General features: G+C 39.1%; 1 pseudogene across 1 annotated transcript; it reads left to right on the forward strand.

Annotated features, from left to right (window-relative positions):
* Positions 1–2396: 2396 nt before the first annotated feature.
* LOC307057573 (cationic amino acid transporter 3-like) lies at positions 2397–4261 on the forward strand (annotated as a pseudogene). Its single transcript has one exon. The product of its transcript is annotated as a cationic amino acid transporter 3-like (transcript).
* Positions 4262–16646: the final 12385 nt, after the last annotated feature.

Raw genomic sequence — 16646 nt, forward strand, 5'->3', positions numbered from 1 at the left:
AAAGCCCTCACACAGAAACGAAGACACAACACAGCCAAAAATAAAATAAATAAATAAAAAAAAAAAAAAAAAAAAAAAAAAAAAAAAAAACTCAGTAATCAATATAAATTCAATATTTTGAAAATATCAGTGCAAAAAAATCCATAATGAACAAAATATCAAAAAAATTTTTAACGATGGGATCACTACTACTGATTTTTCCTTTGCCTTAGGCTCCAATATGACTCACATTGGAACTGGTGATCAAAACTTGATGGAAGAATTTGGAAGATTATTTTTTATAACTATGCATAGCATTTAAATTATTCTCTTTATATTCAGTTGTTTTTACAGATGCCATATTTCAATACCTCCAGTATTAATTTTTCTAGCATCAAACCATAACCCTCCACAATAGATGATTATGAGCAAATTATCTTTGTTTTACCTTAGAAATATTGTTTGCTCTACTGAAAAGTAGGTTACTGTTTTGGAAGTCAATTTCTATTACAGATAACCTCACTCTAGAATGATCTACTCCATTTTTTCCTACACTGAAGCTATTTAAATTTCACTCTCAACCTTTTGCAAAATGACTCATTTCAGAGTCCTTCAGAGATCTTATGCTTCCTTTAGGAATTCTACCTATATACAGTAAGTTGTTCTTATTTTCCATCTAAATTATTTAGCCAAATTTATTTATGACTATTTCTCTGAGGTGATGGAGTAAAACACTTCAGATAGTCTACTTGAGATATGCTCTGTAATGTGTACTCTCATACACTGTTGGTGAAAGTATAAATCGGTACTTGCTTAAGGTCAATTCTAACATAACCACCAAATTTGAAATATGCATGGCACATATTACTTTTATAATTAAAATAATAATTTTTTAAGTGTATTTTTTTCCCATTCTATCCTTCTAGGTGAAAGAGTACAGAATCCCTGGCTTCAAGGACCTCATTTTTTTTTTTTTTTTTTTTTTTTTTTTTTGCGATATGCGGGCCTCTCACTGTTGTGGCCTCTCCCGTTGCAGAGCACAGGCTCCATATGCGCAGGCTCAACGGCCATGCCTCACGGGCCCAGCTGCTTTGTGGCATGTGGGATCCTCCCGGACCGGGGCACGAACCCATGTCCCCTGCATCGGCAGATGGACTCTCAACCACTGCGCCACCAGGGAAGCCCCAAGGACCTCACACTTTAAAGGTGAAGGAGAAAAGAATAACTTGTGGTCTTTACATAGGGTGATATTTTAAAATTGTTTTGAGGTGTGTTTCAATATTATAAATATTAATTATAACCCATAATTATAGCCCACATAGAAAGTATAAGGAGAGTCTAAGGGCTTCCCTGGTGGCGCAGTGGTTGAGAGTCCACCTGCCAATGCAGGGGACACGTGTTCGAGCCCTGGTCTGGGAGGATCCCACATGCCGCGGAGCACCTAGGCCCGTGAGCCACAGCTACTGAGCCTGCGCGTCTGGAGCCTGTGCTCCGCAGCAAGAGAGGCCGCGACAGTGAGAGTCCCGCGCACCGCGATGAAGAGTGGCCCCCGCTTGCCACAACTAGAGAAAGCCCTCGCACAGAAACGAAGACCCAACACAGCTAACATAAATAAGTAAATTAAAAAAAAAAAAAAAAGGTTGAAGCCAGATTGGAAAGCCATTTAAAAAAAAAAAAAGGAGAGTCTAAAAATTTTTGAAATTGCCTTAATTCTATACTTCGAAATTAAAGATAATTTTGTGTTAAATGTAAATAAATCCTCAAACTCAGAACAAATGAATAATTATACTAGTCACATATTTCTTTTTAATTATTTTGTTTATTTTTTGAATAGGTAACATGCATATGATACAAAATTCAAAAGTTGCAAAAGGGCATACAGTGAAAATTGTCTCTCTCCCACCCTGTTCTCAGGACTCATAGTTACTCTCCTTAGAGGCAACCACTGTTGCCAGTTCTTGGTTAGCTTCTCAGATGTCTTTTGTGAATATAAGGATATATTCTGCTTGCTCTCTTTCTCTTTTTTTTTCTTTTTTTGCACAAAGATTATTTCATTCTATACGCTATTATGCATATATCTTAAGAATGACAGTCTTTTTAATGGCTGTGTTATATTCAACTGAAAGGATGTAGCATTCTTCATCATCATTATTTAGGTTGCTTCTGATCTTTTAACAATTACCAGCAATGAAAAAAGCCCGTAACCTTTTACATGTGCCGTTTCTTTCTATATCAATATACATCTGTAAGAAAGAATTTCTAGAAGCAGCAGCTTTGAAGCCTGAGCAACCGAACTTGGCAGCCACAACCCAACTCAGCTGAACTCAGCTTCACTGAACCCTATCCGAGACGTTCTGTGCCCTGGGCTTGCAACAGCTCCCTGATCCTTCCTGGCATCCTCTTCAATTCCAGCTAGAATGCTGTGGCAGGTGCTTTGCAGATTTGGTCAAAAGCTGGCACGCAGACATATACTGGAGACAGGCATGGCTGAGACTCGCCTTGCCAGATGCCTGACCACTCTGGATTTAGTGGCCCTAGATGTGGACAGCACATTGGGTGCAGGGCAGCACATTGGGTGCAGGCATGTATGTCCTGGCTGACGAGGTGGCCAAAGATAAAGCAGGACCATCCATTGTGATCTGCTTTCTAGTGGCTGCCCTATCTTCTATGTTGGCTGTGCTGTGCTATGCAGAGTTTGATGCTCAGGTTCCCCATTCTGGTTCTACATATCTCTACAGCCATGTCACTGTGGGTGAACTCTGGGCTGGAACCTCATCCTCTCCTATGTCATCGGTACAGCCAGTGTGGCCTGGGCCTGGAGCTCAGCTTTTGACAACCTGATTGGGAACCACATCTCTCAGACCCTTCAGGGGAGCATCTCACTGCACATTCCCCATGTCCTCGCAGAATATCCAGACTTTTTTGCTATGGGCCTTGTGTTTTTGCTCACTGGATTGCTGGCTCTGGGTGCTAGTGAGTCGGCCCGGGTTACCAAAGTGTTCACAGTGGTGAATCTTTTGGTTCTCGGTTTTGTCATCATCTCTGGCTTCATTACAGGAGATCTGCACAACTGGAAGCTCACAGAAGAGGACTACAAACTGGCCATGGCTGGACTCAATGACACCTGTAGCTTGGGCCCTCTGGGCTCTGGAGGGTTTGTGCCTTTCGGCTTCGAGGGGATTCTCCTTGGAGCAGCGACCTGTTTCTATGCATTTGTTGGTCTTGACTGTTTTGCTACCACTGGGGAAGAGGCCCAGGATCCCCAGCGTTCCATCCCCACAGGCATTGTGATTTCACTCTTCGTCTGCTTTTTGGCCTATTTTGGTGTCTCTTCAGCACTCACGCTCATAATGCCTTACTATCAGCTTCAACCTGAGAGCCCCTTGCCTGAGGCCTTTCTCTATACTGGATGGGCCCCTGCCCGCTATGTTGTAGCCATCGGATCCCTCTGTGCTCTTTCTACCAGCCTCTGGGCTCTATGTTCTCCATGCCTCGGGTGATCTACGCGATGGCAGAGGATGGCCTCCTATTTCGTGTCCTTGCCGGGAACCACACCGGCACACACACCCTCATTGTGGCCACTGTAGTCTCTGGCACTATCACAGGCTTCATGGCATTCCTCTTTGAACTTACTGATCTGGTGGACCTCATGTCACTTGGGACCCTGCTTGCTTACTCCCTGGTGGCTATATGTGTTCTCATCCTCAGGTATCAGCCTGACCAGGAGATGAGGAACGAGGAAGGTGAAGTGGAGTTGCAGGAGGAGAAGATCCATGAAGCAGAGAAGCTGACCCTACAGGGACTATTTTGTCCACTCAGCTCCATCCCCACTCCACTCTCTGGCCAAGTTGTCTATGTTTGCTCCTCACTGCTTGCTTTACTGCTGAGTGTCCTTTGCCTGGTGCTGGCCCAGTGGTCCACCCCACTGCTTCCTGGAGACCCAGTGTGGATTGCAGTGCTTGTGCTGCTCCTGATGCTCACTACTGGGGTCACTGGAGTCATCTGGAGACAGCCGCCGAGCTCCACTCCACTTCACTTGAAGGTACCTGCTTTGCCTCTCCTCCCACTAATGAGCATCTTTGTGAATATTTACCTTATGATGCAGATGACAGCTGGCACCTGGGCCCGATTTGGGGTCTGGATGCTGATTGGGTTTGCTATCTACTTTGGCTATGGGATGCAGCACAACCTGGAAGAGGTTAAGAGTGACCAACCCCCACTCAAGTCTAGGGCCAAAACTGTAGACCTGGATTTCAGCAGTGCCTGTACACATTTGATCTGACATAATCACACCTGAGTGCTCTCTGGTCTCCCCACACAATAATGGAGAGTACTCCTGACCACACGGAGAGCTAGGCTTCCCATGGGATGTTGGTGGGGGAACACAGATAAAGCTCTGTAGTTATCGTGGAGCGAAGAATGTGTCTTTGCTACTTCTTATCTTTTTTTTTTCACTTGTCTACTTTTTAATTGTATCTGTAGCTGCTTACTGGCCTTTAAAAAATTATTATTAAGAGAAACTAGAAATAAAAAAAAGAATTTCTAGAAGTAGAATTGCTGGGCTAAAGGATCTATACAACTATAGTTTCAATAGATATTGCCAAATTATCCTCCACGGAGGTTGTACTAAGTTACATTCCCACCAGAAATGCCTTTTTCCCTACCCTGGACAGCACAGTGTATGATCACATTAAAAATTTTTTTGACAGTGGGGCTTCCCTGGTGGCGCAGTGGTTGAGAGTCTACCTGCCAATGCAGGGGACACGGGTTTGTGCCCTGGTCCGGGAAGGTCCCACATGCCACGGAGCGGCTGGGCCCACGAGCCATGGCCACTGAGCCTGCGCGTCCGGAGCCTGTGCTCCACAGCGGGAGAGGCCACAGCAGTGAGAGGCCTGCGTACCGGAAAAAAAAAAATTTTTTTTTGACAGTATGATAGTTTTAAAAAATGGTATCTCACAACATTGTAAATCAACTATACTTCAATTTTTTAAAATGGTATCTCATCATAGTTTTGTATTTTTTCTAATTATGAGGAAGGTGGATCATTACTTCATGTGTTTAAGAGCAACATTTACTTTCAAGGCTCATTATGTAAAGAGTAGTCTATATTTCCTTCCAAATTTGACTAGATTTTTTTCCTTTCAATGAAAAAAAAAGAACCCTCCTACTGAGTTGTAGCTTTATAACAGCTACCATTAAAATAAATAGATAGATAGATAAATAAAAACATTACAACACTTTAGAATATAAAAGCAGAGTTTTTCCACCTTTTCTGGAAGAATTCAAAAGTTTGTCTTTGGATTGTAACAAAGATGTGAAATTTCACTGAGATTATCTATTAGTAAAGTTAGAAATCCCCACAGTATATAAATGCTCAATTTGAATTGCTTTTCACAATTCCATGCCAAAATGCAAAAAAAAACCCCACCAAAAACCAATAAAAAATGTTTTCCTTCAAAACAATAGCTGTGATATTATTCAGTAATAAAAAGTAAACTTCTAAGACTTAGAAAATCCCTCTTCTAATGAAAGCTTGTCTTTAGGGACCTTCTAACATGATTATTGATGAGTAACATAAGTATAGTATAAATTTTAATGCAGTATCCATAAATAACATTCTTACATTGTTGCTAGAGTTGTAACACCAATGTAAATAAACATTATAAATGAATGTCAATAGTAATGTTTCCCTCTGTTCTATGTCATTTCACTGTTGGCATTAAACCATTCTCTTTCTTGTTTTAATTTTTTAAAATTTTTATCGGAGTATAGTTGATTTACAATGTTGTGTTAGTTTCTGCTGTATAGCAAAGTGAATCAGTTATATGCATATACATATATCCACTCTTTTTTAGATTCTTTTTCCATATAGGTCATTACAGAGTATTGAGTAGAGTTCCCTGTGCTATACAGTAGGTCTTTATTAGTTATCTATTTTATATATAGTAGTATATCTTTTTTTTTTTTTTTTTGCGGTACGCGGGCCTCTTACTGTTGTGGCCTCTCCCGTTGCGGAGCACAGGCTCCGGACACGCAGGCTCAGCGGCCATGGCTCATGGGCCCAGCCGCTCCGTGGCATGTGGGATCTTTCCGGACCGGGGCACGAACCCGTGTCCCCTGCACCGGCAGGCGGACTCTCAACCACTGTGCCACCAGGGAAGCCCTACCATTATCTTTTAATCATTGTTATAGAAGTTAGTCTTACTAAATAAAATCTAGCACTTGAAATGTATCAAAAATCTCAGAACTTTTCTAGTTAGTTTGTATTGATAGTATGGAAATACTTAGTATTTTTAGTATCTTTTTTGAGGGGGGTGGAATCAGTCTTCTTACTCCCTACTTTCCACCCACCCAATCATCCTCATCCAGAGAAATAGCTCTCTCAAGTTACAGATAAGAGATGCCAATTAATCAATCCGGCTGGTCACTGGAGTGAAAGATGTCACTGCCAGATCCCCTGATAACCTGTATAGTGGCACAGACTCCTGGAATTGAAAAGGAGCCAGCTTGCGGAGTCATTTAATCCAGACCTCTCTCTTCCTGCAAGGCTCTGCCTGAAATGTCTAAGACAGATGGTTTGTCCTTAAAATTCACCAGGGACAGAGATTCTACAGTATTACTCTGGAGCCTTTTCTAATGTTTAATCACTATTACTGTCAGGTTAGCTTAAGCTCTTTCCTGCTAGTTTTTCCTCTGCAGACATGGAAAACAGTTGGTCAGCAACCTCTTTATAATCACCTTTCCAATAGGCAAAGACAGTTACCAAGGTGCCCTTCAGCCTTATTTTTTCAAGTTTACACAATTTATCTTCTTTTTTTTTTTTTTTTTTTTTTTTTGTGGTACGTGGGCCTCTCACTGTTGTGGCCTCTCCCGTTGCGGAGCACAGGCTCCGGATGCGCAGGCTCAGCGGCCATGGCTCACGGGCCCAGCCGCTCCACGGCATGTGGGATCTTCCCAGACCGGGGCATGAACCCGAGTCCCCTGCATCGGCAGGTGGATTCTTAACCACTGTGCCACCAGGGAAGCCCATCATTAAACTCTTTCCATTTGTTCTATATCACCCCTAATTTAACATTATAGTAAGTTCTTTAATTGTAATGTGGTTTTAAAATTTTTAATTATTGTAGGATAAGGTAACAACACTTTTGTTTATTCACTAAATAAGTACTTATTGAGTATTTTGTGCCAGCAAGAAAAAGATAGGCAGATCTCCTGCTCTCATATAATATATATTCTAATAGAAGAAATCAAGAATAAGCAATTTAAAATGGATCTATAAAGTAATATAATATAATGCTATGATAAGAATAAAGAACCTTGTGTGAATTAGAAAAAAGCTAGGCTGCTGTGATAGAAACCCAACAATAATTCAGTGGTTTGAAGAAGAGGTTTGTTTCTTACCTAATAGTCCACCCTGACTGCTCTGTCATCAAGAAGTTCTGCTCCATAAAGCCATTCAGGGATGCCAGTCCTTCCATCATGTTGCATCATCAAACCTTAGGTCATTGTCGCTATCTTTATAGTATAAGCTGGGTGACCCAGAGTTCCAGCCAGCAGAGAGGAGAAAGACAGTATGGATGAAGCTATCCCAGGCCCAGAAATGGCACACATCACTTGCGCTCCTTTCCAATGAAGAGAACACAGTTACAGGGCCACACTTGGCAAGAGAGACTGGCTAGCCATGTGCCCATAAAGAAGAGGAGAATGGATTTCGGGGGACCCAGATAGGGAGTTGCAAACACTATCAACTTTGGGACTTCCCTTGTGGTCCAGTGGTTAAGAATCCGCCTTCCAATGCAGGAGATGCAAGTTCGATCCCTGGTCGGGGAACTGAGACTCCACATGCCATGGGGCAACTAAGCTCGCGTTCTGCAACTACCGAGGGCTGCAACTACCGAGCCCACCCGCTCTGGAGCCCTCGTACCACAACTAAAGAGAAGCCCATGTGCCACAATGAAGAGCCTGCTCAATGCAACAAAAGATACCACATGAAGCAGTGAAGACCTGATGCAGCCAAATAAATAAATACATATTTTTAAAATGTAGATTTGTTTTTTTTAGAATATAAGGATTTTTTATTTTCCAGGACAAAGAGAAAAAGAAAATATTTTCAAATTTTCATTGAGTTGTAACAAATTCAAAAAATAAAGAATCGATTAAAATGGAAAATTGCCTATCAATGCAATGCATATACATGATTATATTTAATAAAAAATATTTCAAGGCAAATATATATATATATTTTATATTGGAGTATAGCCGATTAACAATGTTGTGATGGTTTCAGGTGCACAGCAAAGCAAATCAGCCATACATGTACATGTATCCATACTCCCCCAGACTCCCCTCCCATCCAGGCTGCCACATAACATTGAGCAGAGTTCCCTGTGCTATACAGTAGGTCCTTGTTGGTTATCCTTTTTAAATATAGCCGTGTGTATATGTCAATCCCAAACTCCGTAACTACACCTTCCTTCCACGATGTTTCTCCCCAATAGCCTCAGATCACATTTTACCTCTTTATGTGTTTCTGCTTCCAATGTCAAACACTGGACTGTTTCTCAGAAGATGCTCTAGGAGCACTGGAAAGTCCTAGGAATTTACCTCCCCCCACTCTACCTCACCCAGGGGGAACTGATGAGTGCAGGAGTATGAAAGACCAGCCCCCTTACCCTCTGCTGTCAGGATGATTCTGAGGCATAAGTTACATTTCAGAGTTCCCATGTAAGCACAGGCTGAAGCTGCTCTCTATGGGAGTTGGCCTGAGACTCATCCTTGCTTGGATGTCTTCTCTTTCCTGTCCTGCTTTCCACATCTCCTTCTTGGTTTCCCCCAAGAGTACTTTCTTAATAAATCACTTGCACATGAATCCTCATCTGATGGTCTGCTTCTAGGAAACCTAATCTAAGACACAAGGTAAAGCGTTAAAGGTGCTGGATCATTTTCAGTGGCTTCACACATATGATCAAAAAGGGTATTTGGATAAGTATGAATGACTTAGCTAGCAGCTATCACCACTACTGTGGGAAAAAAACAAACAAACAAATGAAAATGTGTATTTCTGTTGCTAGGGGTACATTCATATACATAAATTTAGCTTTTGTGATGTGGATATCTACAATTTGTTCAAAAAGTGCACGCATTTGCATCTTGCATATTACCAAATTAAGCTTCATAAAAGCAGTCTTCTAATTGGATCTTTGAAGATAAAGGGAATACAGTTAAGTTAATAGAGAGAATGGGCAACGAAAGTGCTCAGCAACACCTCAGCACTGGGTAACCCACAGGTACTTAGAGCCTTTCCAAATACAAGATATCATGGATTCTAAAGCACCAAAGAGTGACATCTTTTGGGGGCCCAAAAATATTGCATGTAATTGTTCTGAACAAGGGTACTGGTTGCTGAACCACAGGGAAAACCATGCGGGCCTCTGGGTATGGGGAGGCAGAAGGACTGCAGAAGAAGCAACTGGCAAAAGATTCGCTGATTTAGTTTTGACTTTACTAACTGTAACCATCTGTGATTCTCTTCTATAATCCCAATTAATAACTTAACACAGAAGTTTATGTTGCACAGTATTTTTTACAATAATATTAAAGTATGTAAATATGAGACTTATTTGTGTGTTGCAGAATTACTAGGTTTTGTATGAGTAATTAACACAGCAAGATAGAATTTTTTAAAAATAGGTTTCTAAGTTAAAATATCGCCTTTGATAAATACAAAAATCAGGAACTAGAGATGTTAAAGTAAAATTCTACAAATTTTACCCTCTCAGAGCCCTGCAGACTCCTCTGAGACCCTGTGGCTTTACTCACAATTACAATTGTACATTTATTTTTGTGCTTATTTGATTAATGAATGTCTCCTACACTAAACTATAGATCTGTGAGGGTTACTTTTGATCACTGTTGTATCTCCAGCATCAAATGCAATACCTAACACATAATAGGTACTCAAAAAAATTTTGTTGACCAAAAAAAATTCATGAATATATAAATACAGAATAATTTATATTAAATTTCAAATAATAAAATCTTTACCATCTAAAGTACATGGTGCAAGTATTCTTATACACTACTCTGTAAATTATAGAAAATGGATAATACAAATGATTCTTGTCCTTAGAAATGCAAATAAATTATATCCAGTAGAATGCAGTTGATTATTGCTCTATGCATAGATCAGTTTTGCATCATTTGTAAATGTATTTTAGCTTTCCATACTGCCCACATGTATGTGGTTCTTTGAATTCTCCTTTGAAATGTATATAACATTCTACTGGTTCCCTCATTAATCAATGCATTAAATTAGATATTTGATATGTGTTTATATTTGTATGAGTCATGACTTTACCTTCTTTTAGAAAATATGCTTTAATGCCTTAAAAACATCTTAAATAATACTAATAGCTTATTTATGTAGACAAAGATGTATTGAGAATGAACTACATGAACACTGTGCTATGCCTGAGCAGGAACTGCATACACATCTTTAAAGAATTTTACTAGTCAAGCTGCAAAGAGATTACTAAAAAAACTATTCTTACATATTTTGCTTTTTATCACTATTGTTAATTCATGTAACAAAGTACTAGCACTTCACTGTATCATTCAGACCCTTCCCCAGCTTCTTAGGATTTGCATACTAAGAAAATATTTTACAGAGGCCATCCATATAAGTATTTCAAAATGTCCTGGTTTGCAGTTAAAGTCATTCTTTTATTTTCTGTTTTCTTTTGTTGTTGTTATTTTGTTCCATTTTATGTGCTTTATAACCGAAGAATTACTCAAAGTTGGAAAAAGAGACAGCTCAAGCACTGGAATTTCAACTCCATACATGTTTTGAAGAGTGCAAGAGGTTGTATTACGGCGGGGGGCGGGGGGGTACTAAATTACATACGATTTTTTTCAAACAAATGCCAAGAACTATATCTGCTAATAAGTTTTACCCAGCTTGGAAACCAAACTCAGCCACATAGTATGAGAATACCAGATATACGACAATAAATATTTTTGGCGTAGTTTCAAAGCTACATAATGCCAGACATAGACATGTAAAAGTAATGGCAAAAACTACAAAGATTATAAAAGAAATAAAGTCACAGTTCGTAATTCATATGATTATGTTCAATAGCAGGTTTAGACAGCTTTTCACATAATAAGATCCACATGTAAAAGCATTAGCTTATTTTACTCAGAAAAAGATAACAAATATTTAAATGGCTTTTAAAAGTAAAATTTTATTGAGAGGTTGTAAATGTATTTTTGTAAGCTGAAGGAGAGTAACTTAAATTGTCTTTTTGTTTCTGTTTAGATACCCAACTTCTGCTTCCCTTTTTGTCACATAGAAAAGTTAAATAAGAAAAGAAAATGTGGTTTCAAAGATTGGGCCATCTCTGAATTACTGTCACTGTAGTCTGTATATTAAAACTGGAAAACACCATTCCCCTAAAATTAAATAAATTGTGCATTGCATTTAGAGAAAGGATGAAGGAAATATAGTTGTCAGATGTTCAAACCCTGATTTGACTACTGGGTACAGATTGTAGGGCTCAAAGCCAAAGTTAATAAAATAGTCCGAAGCAATTCCATTATATCCTCCATTGCAAGGTATCTCAGGCTGGTTTTTTTTTTTTTTTTTTGGCTGCGTTGGGTCTTCGTTGCTGCGCACGGGCTTTCTCTAGTTGCAGAGAGTGGGGGCTACTCTTCCTTGCTGTGCGCGGGCTTCTCATCGCAGTGGCTTCTCTTGTTGTGGAGCACAGGCTCTAGGCGAGTGGGCCTCAGTGGCACATGGGCTCAGTAGTTGTGGTTCGCGGGCTCCAGAGTGCAGGCTCAGTAGTTGTGGCACACGGGCTTAGTTGCTCTGCAGCACGTGAGATCTTCCCGGACGGGGGCTCGAATCCGTGTCCCCTGCATTGTCAAACGGATTCTTAACCACTGTGCCACCAGGGAAGTCCCTCAGGCTAGTTTTTAAGTGCAGATATTCTAACAACATTTTGTGCTACTTGGAATATTTTATTTGGGACCTAAAGACCTCAGACTAAATTGCGTTTGTGATGGGTTTGATTTCCAGAGATAAAAGAAGCATACTTTTGTGTTTTCCTTCTGCTTAATTTATAGATTAGAAATGATCAGCCATCAGGGTGGGCTAATGAAAAGCAAGACTAAGGGGAAATGCTAGTGAAAGAAGGATGGAAGAAACTGTAGAACCTGAGATAAACTGTCAGTCCCTTAGGCAAGATAAGCCAGAACACCACAGTGCCAAGAACAACTAGCTCAGATTTCAGTTCTCAGTCACAAGCAACACTGCGAATTGAGGTTTAGTTTTTAAACAATGAACTTTACCAGGATGGAAAATAATACTTTAGTAGGTGAACTGAAAATAGTCACATTTTAAGATTTCACAGTAAGTGCAATAAAATATTTGTTAGTACTATATGTCTATATTGTATTGATTTTTTATTTTGTTGGATAAAATATAAAAAATGCTTTTGTTTCTGATCAACCCAGTGAAAACTTATAATGTAGGATAAGTTATGTGTCATCTCTATCAACTGTTATAAAGGGAAAAATAATGTTTTGCAAACACATATTTTCCTTAGTTCCAAGTTTTGCAAGAAATTTTTAAATACCCCTCTAGTGATGCACTATTTGTATTGAATACACGTGTAATTCATTGGTGGGAATATGCACTCTTACTTAGATGTGGGTGAAAACGTTTGTTACAAAAAGACACTTTCAGATTGAGCTCTATCCCCATTTACACATGGATCCCTTTAATGGATGTTGAGAGTCTCGGTTTAGAACTTTTAATTGGCTCGTTTACATTTTGCAAATCTCTACCTTTGAAATAAAAATGTAGTGATCCACCCATCTGCAGACAATTAGGACCAGCAGCCAAGTATAAAAGGGTGGAGAACTTTTAATAGGTGTTTATAGATTGGAAGCACCGACCCCCTTTTAAATGAAAGGGGCCTAAGAAGAAATAGTAAGTGTTAAGGATAACCATGAAATCCATGTAACCCCCCAAGCAGAAGATCTGTTATCAAAGAACTGACAGAAGTCTACTCCTTCTAACTTAAGGTTCTTAGCTTGAGTACTTAGCAAATGTACTTAGAAAGAAATATCTTATTTAGAAGTGTTTCGATTATAAATTCTTAGCCGCTTTAAGGTCAAAACACAAGCCCACAGGAAGACCAACAGTAAGGTATGAGATATAAAAACAAATATTTCCATAAAACCTTTGCCCTAGCAAAAAGGGAAATTCTTAGTAGGTTCAAGGTGGGAATTTAGGGAATAGTATTTTTTTACAGAAAATACTGATTAGGCATTTTATATAGGGGGTTCTGCATTTGTGAAGGGATAATTTGCTCTAAAATATGTGGGCAACCAGCCTAAATTCTCTAATTGAGTAGTTTGCTCATAACCCCAGGCCATTAGGTGAATGTAAATTGTTACAGGCTTAGTAAGAAAATAGTCCCATTAGGATTTTTGTATTTGTATGAGGTTGTGGGTTAGAGTAACTGTTTCCAAAATCATGGATTAATGAAAAGCTCTTTTTTCTGAGTTTGTAAATACCAGCTTTGAAATGCTCAAGCTCAAATTAAGCCAAGGATTCTTTTGTTGTTGTGGTGGTGGTTTTACAGTTAAAATTTTTTTTACAAGATCAAGTCTCAGCTATAAGCTCCATTGTAAGTTATCTAAGGAAAGTTAGAGATATTTAATTGACTGGTCATTAATAAAGGAAAGCAGCCAAATTTTCTTTGATACTGTCATTCAAATACTTTGCTCACATCCTAAAATTCCCCTCATCGGCCACTGCCAAGGAACTTGATGCACAGAAAATGAGTATGACTTTTAAAAACTAAAGACTAGTACACAAATTCAAGAAATGTTGTGTGCATGTGTTTCATTTAGTACATGTGCGGCGGGTAAGCTCGTATTTCTGTGAAGGAGAAGACAACTTTATGTGCTGCTTCTTGCATCCAGTCTTGGGCTCCTCTCATAATGGATCCCTTCAGTTAAACAGTCTACTTCCTTTCCTGTTGCATGATTCCCGTTAACTCATCACATTGTTTCTTACCAAGCATAGTATACTTGTACAGCAGGGCAAGGCAAGAACCCAAAATAGACTATGTAATACTCCTTTCAATCAGTAACTGTAAAATGCAGAAGAAATTCAGTCAAAGGAGGAAAATATCTGACCAAATATATCAGATAAATTATACAGACATTCAAATTGAGATAATCCATGTCTTTTTCGTGTCTCCATTTTCCCACTGTAATTGGCTCTAGTACTAAGAAGGTTGTGGATACTAGTATTACATCAAACCTTCTTTTTTTTTTTTTGCGGTACGCGGACCTCTCACTGTTGTGGCCTCTCCCATTGCGGGCACAGGCTCCGGACACACAGGCTCAGCGGCCATGGCTCACGGGCCCAGCCACTCCGCAGCATGTGGGATCTTCGCGGACCGGGGCACAAACCCGTGTCCCCTGCATCGGCAGGCGGACTCTCAACCACTGCGCCACCAAGGAAGCCCAAACCTTCTTTTAAAAACTGAATTACACAAGACCTTTTCTTCGTAATTAAATAAATAACAAAATCACAGTTAGAGTCCAATACCAATATCTTAGGGCACCTGGGGCAGTGCTAGGTGTTTTCATAGGCTGTTTAACTTTTCACTCTGTCAAGTTTCCTTTTTTCCACTTAAAAATTTCCTATTTCAAATCATTATAACAGTACAGCAATACCATAAATATATATTTGCCTAAACCATTTAGTTGAGAAAGTCAGAATGATGTGATATGGGAGGAAGTATAAATATAAAAAGAAATTCTAAAAAGAAGATACTAAAGCAGAATTGTTCTGAAATGACTTGTAAGAAGAAAAATTAAACTCATATACACAGGAGGATGTGAAGAAAGAAGGGATTTTTCAGAGGGCCCTGCTCTACCGTGAAAGTATGTGGAAACTCCATACCTTGAAAGAATGTACTAAAGATTTCTAGAATAGTTGGATAGTTTTGAATAGCTTTCTTAAAAACTTTCTAAGAGATATAACAAAGAGATTGTATTTATTATATTCTTTGGATTGAGACTGAAGCTTGATACTTGCATAATAAATTTTGGACAAGCTGAGAGATGAGATTTGCTGAAAGAACCGACGATAAAGGAAATACAAATTGACTCTAGTAACAATGAAATGGAGAGAAAGGACTTATCTTCAAAATTCTTCCCTTAATTTATCATTTTCAAAAGTAATAAAATAATAGTATAGAGAGGAAAGGCAGTGATTCATCAGATTTTTTCACATGCCGGTTTACCAATATTTTTAATACTAGCATAGCTATGAATTGTGTTAAGAGCAAAGTGAAAATATGTATGTAGATATTTTCATGGAGAACAATCCCACTTGGAGTGCCCAAAAGACAGTAGAATGTTAATGAGGGCTGAGACCTAACAGAGAAAAAAAAAATCCATAAATATAAAATTAGAAACTATCTGCATATAAAGATGCTTCAAGAGGATCCTAGATGATTTTTTAGAAGAGATATAGGTGGAATTTTTAAAGGAATAAATGCCCCATCCTTCTTAGTTTCATCTTGCACATAGAATACTTTTAACAAGTATTTTTTTAGATGAATTAGAAAGAAAGAAGAAAAGCAAGCCTATTACGATACAATATCTATTTTGTAAGAAAGAAAATACTGTACGTCTAAATATTTGCTCTTTCAAGTTTACTAAAATATGGTTTAAAATAGGTTCCTGGCAGCTAACTGTTGAAGCCAGGTGAGGGGGTTTCATTTTCTCTCTTATATAGGTTTGAAATGTTCCATAATAAATATTTTAAAAATGAAAAAGTGTATTCCTTAGGGTCTGTAGAGTAGATAAAGTGGCATTTGCAAAATTCATAGTTAGTAATCAAAACTTGGAGATTATTGTGGAATTTCGCTTCTAGGAAAGACTTGTTGGGGGAAGGGATAACAACATGGGGTCTGCTCTGTCCAGTGACGGTGAAACAAGTAGGTGGAATGAGGCAGAAAGGGAAGTCAGAGGGAGGGGCAAGGCAGCCGTTTTAAGCCTGGTGGCTATTTCAGTGTTACAGGAGTTTGTTCTTCTGAGGCTTCACCACCTCATTAACCTATGCGTCATTCTGAATTCTTTTGCCATGCTCTCATGATGAGAGACTCGCTCGCTAACAACACAACATTTTAAATACAAGCTCTTCCCTGGCGTCGCGGTGAATTAATTTTCAATTAGCTTTCATTAATGAACTTCATTTTTATGGGTCTAATTGCTGTCCCAGCTTCAGGAAATTCAGCAAGTACTTCGGTGGTGTGCAAGGGGGCAGCTGTAGGAGCCAGGAATATCCTGGGCCCTTTGCAGAAGACCTTACTTCAGTCATCAACCAAAACAAAATTTATGTCTAAATTATAAATCAAACGTGTACCAGTAGAATCTATGAATATTTTCTGGGGTCTGTAGAGGTAAGTTTTATTGCTAGCTTCACCTGGTGTTTATTTTGTATCCAAAACCAGACTCAAGAAGGGAAAAAATTGAATTTAAATAGAAAAATGCTCTGGGCTCTGGCACTCATCTTTCTATACCTTCACTTCCTCTCATGGAAAAAGGTTTAGTCCAGATTGTCTAGATCCAAATAATAT

The sequence above is a fragment of the Hyperoodon ampullatus genome, assembly GCF_949752795.1.
Source record: "Hyperoodon ampullatus genome assembly, chromosome: 8".
Lineage (NCBI taxonomy): Eukaryota > Metazoa > Chordata > Mammalia > Artiodactyla > Ziphiidae > Hyperoodon > Hyperoodon ampullatus.